A 7,164-nucleotide genomic window follows, 5' to 3' on the forward strand; every position below is an offset into this window, starting at 1 on the left:
TAAAAAATATATATTAAATAAATAAATAATAATTAAATTAATTAATTAATTAAGGAATTAATTAAGTTAATTAATCATAATTAGATTAACCTAATTAACTAATTAGTTTAATTAAACAGTAATTAGATTAGCTAAACATTAATTAGACTAAACAGTCAATGACGAACGGGACCCACCTGTCAGGTTGACCAAGTCAACCCTGTTGACTGCTGACGTCAGCATGACATCATGCTGACGTCATAAATTCATTTTCGAATTAAATAATTAATTAATTAAATTCCAGAAATTAATATAATCTTTAGAAAATCATATCTTTTAATTCGTAACTCGGATTAAAATATTTTCAACATGAAAGTTGCTCAGAACGACGAGACGATTTCGGATACGCAACCCGTTCGTCCGCCACACCCTCCTAACCTATCGAACTCGCAACTTTCCCCCTCCGACTCCTCTGTCCGAAAACACGGAACCCCGGGAATACTTCCCGGATGCTTCCCCCCTTCACCGGTATCACCTCATACCGCGTTAGAACACGTCTAGCTCTGCTTGTTATCCTGTTATGCACTTGCTTGCTATGTATTTACTGTTTCTCCCCCCTCTTCTCTTCGGTAGACCCCGTGACGATGCTGATGCCCCAGTTCGACTACGGAGTTGACGACCCCTCTCTCTTCCCAGAGCAACCAGGCAAGCCCCCCCCTTGATCACCAGATATCGCCTATTCTACTCTATACTGCTTGCATTAGAGTAGTGTAGCATGTTACTGCTTTCCGTTGATCCTATTCTGATGCATAGCCTGACATTGTTGCTACACCTGTTGATACCTTACCTGCAATCCTAAATGCTTGGTATAGGATGCTAGTATTTCCATCTGTGGCCCTACATTCTTGTCAGTCTGCCTTGCTATACTATCGGGCCGTGATCACTAGGGAGGTGATCACGGGTATATACTATACATACATACAGACTATACAGATGGTGACTAAAGTCGGGTCCGCTCGAAGAGTACCCGCGAGTGATTCACGGATTGGGGGCTGAAAGGACCTTTGTCCCGACGGCCCTCTGTGTGGATCTTTGTGGCGGAGCGACAGGGCAGGTTGAGACCGCCTAGGAGAGAGGTGGGCCTGGCCCTGTTCGGCGTTCGCGGATACTTAACACGCTTAATGAGATCTTGGTATTTGATCTAAGTCGGCTACGAGCCTATACGCACTAACCATCTACGTGGGAGTAGTTATGGGTATCCCGGCGTCGTGGTATCAGCCGAAGCACTTCAGACGTCAGCGACGGAGCGGCGCGCGCCGGATTGGACTGGAACGCCTACTAGGCTATGTCTGCTTCCGGCCGCCCTCGCAACGTGCAGGTGTGCTATGGGCGATGGGCCCAGACCCCTGTGCGCTTAGGTTTAGACCGGCGTGCTGGCCTCTCTGTTTTGCCTAGGTGGGGCTGCGACGTGTTGATCTTCCGAGGCTGGGCATGACCCAGGAAAGTGTGTCCGGCCAAATGGGATCGAGCGTGTTGGGTTATGTGGTGCACCCCTGTAGGGAAGTTAATCTATTCGAATAGCCGTGATCTTCGGTAACAGGACGACTTGGAGTTGTACCTTGACCTTATGACAACTAGAACCGGATACTTAATAAAACACACCCTTCCAAGTGCCAGATACAACCGGTGGTCGCTCTACCTCAGGGATATGAGGAGGGGATCGCCGGGTAGGATTATGCTATGAGATGCTACTTGGAGATGCTACTTGAAGGACTTCAATCTACTCTCTTCTACTTGATGCAAGACGGTGACTGCGAGAAGCGTAGCCTTCGACAGGATTAGTTATCCCCCTCTTATTCTGGCATTCTGCAGTTCAGTCCACTGATATGGCCTCCTTACACATATACCCATGCATATGTAGTGTAGTTCCTTGCTTGCGAGTACTTTGGATGAGTACTCACGGTTGCTTTCTCCCCCCTTTTTCCCCTTTCCTTTCTTTCTGGTTGTCGCAACCAGATGCTGGAGTCCAGGAGCCAGACGCCACCGTCGACGACGACCCCTACTACACCGGAGGTGCCTACTACTACGTGCTGCCCGCTGACGACGACCTGGAGTAGTTTAGGAGGATCCCAGGCAGGAGGCCTGCGCCTCTTTCGATCTGTATCCCAGTTTGTGCTAGCCTTCTTAAGGCAAACTTGTTTAACTTATGTCTGTACTCAGATATTGTTGCTTCCGCTGACTCGTCTATGATCGAGCACCTGTATTCGAGCCCTCGAGGCCCCTGGCTTGTATTATGATGCTTGTATGACTTATTTATGTTTTAGAGTTGTGTTGTGATATCTTCCCGTGAGTCCCTGATCTTGATCGTACACATTTGCGTGCATGATTAGTGTACGATTGAATCGGGGGCGTCACAAGTTGGTATCAGAGCCGACTGCCTGTAGGAATCCCCCTTTCACACTCCTTGGCCGAAGTCGAGTCTAGACATTGCAAAACTTTTACTAACATGGTTGTGTGTCTTACGGGCACACGTCGCCATTTGGGTGGTAGTAGGATCTTTTACTCCTCGATCTTTACTCTGGGATTCTGAACTCTCTTCTATTCGGGTTAAACGATTTTGCTAAAAACAAAACTAACTTTAGGTTCTCGCAAGTACTTTCTCCCGGAGAGCCCCTCACTTCAGATGATCGTCTGCTAAACAGAAGATTTCGAAGATACTCTCTGATGTTCTCTCGAGACTTTGTGCCCATCACTTTTGCTATTCCTGACCACCGATAAATCCGTATGGATAACTACTCACACTTGCCATTCATACGATCATCCCCCATTGATCTTGTTATTACAAGATACCCCGAAGTTTTCTTTATTGTTCCAAGAGTACTTTGTGCCTACTGCCTAGCAGTTCTTTGCCACATGAATACCCCTTCAAATAAATCCTCGCACTTGTCGAGTATCCGCTCATCCCCAGTTGTTCATGTGTTTCACAAAAGTCTTCAAAATACTATTCGGTCTTCCGAAAATCCTCTAGAGCCTTGGCTCTTGAAATTCTTGCCTGCTTGCATTATGGTTAATCCCATAAGTATCATAGTCTTAATGACATTCCTTGTCATTATCATTTTGAGTCTGTTGACTCAATATGTTTGCGAATGCACGCAATCATCATTGATCCTTATTAATTACTTCTCTGGCTAAGCTGTCATTCTTTTAACTGGAATTGGTTCTCGACCAATCCAATTGTCATTGATTGTACCCTAAGGCTATTCGACTTATCCATCCCTACTCAGAGCATTGCTTCTGATCCCTTGATTTGGAAATCATAATTCCTTTGCATTTGACAATTGAGTTAGTCAGTTGTTTCTATAATCTGATCTCCTTGCAATCTTCTTCCTCTAGTTGAGTACCGATGCTCACGTCAGATCCCTTGTGGACCACCAGATCCTTTGTTGGATTTTATCTGACAACGCCCTTCATATTCAATAACCTTGTGAGCCTTTCCTCTGATACATAATGCCTTTGGTAAATTGTATCCTCTGCTTTCTTAACCATGCTCTGTCTTCGAGCTTGAGTTAATTACTTCTAAAGATTCTGGTATATGATTCTAAGATGCCCCGATGGGTTGAACCTATGCCTTCCTTAATAGGTGTGAACTCGAAAGTTTTCACGAGTCGTACTCTTCTGGTATTTTGCCAGATAAAATTTCAAAACTACAACCTCATTGAGCGCGAGAAGTGAATGAAAGGTTGTGCATTGGAGAAGTGGGAGTCGACCTTGAACTTTGCGTTCATGCCCATGGACACGATGTACATCTTCTCATCGAAGCTTCTTTTAAAATCAATTATTTCCCTTGGTATAAGTTCATATTATATCTGAGATCTGGCCTTTTTGCAATCGTGGTTCTGACCATGTTCTCCTTTAAATATCATGTCCTGTGCAAGTTTAAGTACTTGTCTTCTATAGAGAAATACCCCAGTTCAACTTCTAATTTGATCTGTCGTCGAGTATTACCACCTGGTATCTCGAGATTATCTTGGAACTGCATAATTTCTTATGAGTTCTTCATCAAGTACTACATACTCACCGGTTACAATTTTTCATGGGCTCGGAGTTATTGAACACTCAAAGACACCGATAACTGAACCGAGTCCGCTCTACGGTTCAACAACTCTTCAGTAAGCTTCTATAAGTACGAGTTTGTACCCGATCACGCCATTCCTAGCATGTTTGGCTATATCATTGTCGTGACGATTCTAACGGTGCTACCTGGTCCTTATTCCCGGAGCACCAATTTTTGACGATGAACTAACCTTACGGCGATTTTTCCTCGTCATACCCTTTCACCTTAAACAACAAGCTTGAGTTCGAGTTTGTGTCGTAATTGTGGTTCCAATAACCTCTTGCTTCATCATTCCTTTGACTTGATGTCGTCGCTGATTGACTACATCTGCATGAAATCTCTCGACAATTGTGTCGTGATCATCATCAACCTTATGAGCTCTTCCAGGAATTCAATTGAATTCATGATGGGTAATACCATCCTTGCCCCTTGATGATTCCTGTTCTCATCGACCACTTTATTGCCTTCCGTTCAACACAACTTGTTCGCGTTTTGTGTAAACCTTGACATCACTGCTACCCAGCAGTTGACCTTCCTTACCTCGGAAGTATTACCATCTCTTTTTGTCAAGAATGTGGTGAGAATTTCACCACCTCTTAATAATTCTTGATACTTCTTGCCATCTTCGTTCATTCCTTGGTCCCCGTATTGTTTTCAACCGGAATACCGATAGTGGAGCTATGACGTGTGAATTCAAAACTTCTAGCAACCCTATTGCTTTGAAGTGAATGGGCGACAGTTCATTCTAAGTCCTTCGCTAATTGAATCACCATTCTAACATTGGTCGTGCAACCCAACCCATACTTCGGGCGCACCTTTCAACCAATGTTTAATTGTGTATGTTTTTCCTCGAGCATACTTCCTTATATCATTTGATCTGACAAATGTTATCTCCTTGTTCACTTAATGGTGGAAATCCATCTTTTGGGAATCTCGGTGTATTGCCGTTGAGTTCACCAGACACCTCCTTGTCCTCTCCTTGGGTTAATGATGAACTCTTGTTAACGGAAGTCGCTTCATAGTTCATTTCCTGAGAATCCTGAAATGTCATTTCGTCTATTTGTGTTGCACCTTTTATTCTCGGACATCCTGAGTCTGAGGTACCATTACACCAATCAGATCTGAATCTCGGTCAGATATGATGGTTGGGACAACTTTCCAAGAGTTATGATGTTGGTCCTTTGATGACCTGGTAACATGATGTCATGCCTAGCACCCCCCCCCTAGGTGGAGGACCTATTGTTGTAGTATCCTTTTTAGCAAGTTTATCCATTCTTCAATGAGGAAATTGTAAGACTTATTTTATAAGTTGTTCCTGATGGATCCTGTTGTTTCCAAAGTCTGATCTTCACCTATAGACCATGTCAATGCTATCTCGAAGCATGTCGGTGGTGCTCCGATTTTCAACAAGAACATTTGAAGCCCAATGCTAAATGTTACTTGCTCAATTACCCCAAACACCGTTGCATCGGTAATGTCATGAAATTTCTCTCCCCTTTCCTAAGGAGTTTTCTACATTATATCCTGCCAAGGATATCATGCTCTGCTTGTCCTTGGGAAGGATATACCCCTGATATATGTGTTTAAACACATTTTCCTTTCCATTATTTGGTTTAACCTTTCTTGTGATCTATATGATCTAAGCAGTAATATTCTCCTGCTTATGTATATACCTCGGTGTACAATTTTGTCAGCAAGACCCTGTTACTATTGTTGATGACATTTCGCTAGGCACCAATGGACGAGAACCTTGCCTATTGGCCCGCCTCGTTCAACGAGCAGGAAAATGGTTCTCTTCGTCCCTCGCCCTTGGTACCGATGTTGTTGCCGACATAACTGACGGGCTATCCTCTGACATGCCTTACTTACATGATCGTGCAAGATGTCAACGGCCTTCTTACTTTAACCCACATGGTGGGCCCATAACCCACAGTTCCACAGGATCAAAACCTGACTCTCCTGTACAACCTATTGTCAAAGTTATTCCTCGCGCTTGACTTTGTATGTAATTCACGAGCCACCTGCCTAGTGATATATTATGGTATCAGGCGCAATACTTATTCCCATTGCACTGAACCCCTTTCACACCCTGTTTCAGGCAACGAACGATTGTCTATCTGCTCGAAACTTCTCAGGATACCTCCTCACTTTGTTCTCAATAATGTCTAAGGGTTTTTAATTTGAGAGTTACTTCCCCCACCTTCCCCGATGTTATCAACAAGTTAGTCAACCTTGTAGAGGTCTGTTCTCCCAGCCCCTTTATTCTTTCGTAAGTGCGGTGAAAGTTCCTGAAGAAAGGATGACAACTTGATCATGCTGGCTTGAAACAGAGAAATGAAGACATCAACGAAAGGGATCAACCTCTTCGAGAAGAGCAAGCCAGGATGAGAAGACCCGCTAGATTCGTTACCAAACTTTCCCCCTTAGTCCCCCTCTTAAATCTCGGGACGAGATTTCTTGTAGTGGAGGAGAATTGTGACGCCCGGGTATTTAGGCTACAGTAACCCTCTGGTAATCATGCCACGTCACCTCGATTATTGTTGATAATCTCACGTTAGATGAGAACCGATCCAAATTCAAATCTGAATTAAAATTAAAACAATTAAAGTTTTCAAAAGTCAAAACCAAATTGTTCCTAACGTGTCAAATAACCCGTAATAAATGTTGGTGAAGAAATCATCTTCTAATAAAATACTTAAATGCACTAAATAAACTAAAACAACAATAAGACAATTATCTAAAATGCTTTTAAAATAATAAACACATGCAAAACACTTTATTTAAAGTGCCAGAATATTTGGGGGCTGTGACCTATTTAATAACACCAAGTTAGTTGTCGCTTTTAAATTTTATAAAACTAAAATAAAAGAAAACTAAAAGGAAATAGAATAAAAAAAGAAGAAGTAAAGAAAACAGAACAAAAGAACAGAAAAGAAGAAAGAACCCCCCCCAACGGTCCACCGACCCACCTGGACCAGGCCGGCCCACCTGGCCCATCCAGCCTCACCCCACTCCCCTTAACCCCCGGTCCACACCAAACCCTAGCCCTATCCCCTTGTCCTCCCACTTTC

The sequence above is a fragment of the Triticum aestivum genome, chromosome 3B (assembly GCF_018294505.1).
Source record: "Triticum aestivum cultivar Chinese Spring chromosome 3B, IWGSC CS RefSeq v2.1, whole genome shotgun sequence".
Classification (NCBI taxonomy): Eukaryota; Viridiplantae; Streptophyta; class Magnoliopsida; order Poales; family Poaceae; genus Triticum; species Triticum aestivum.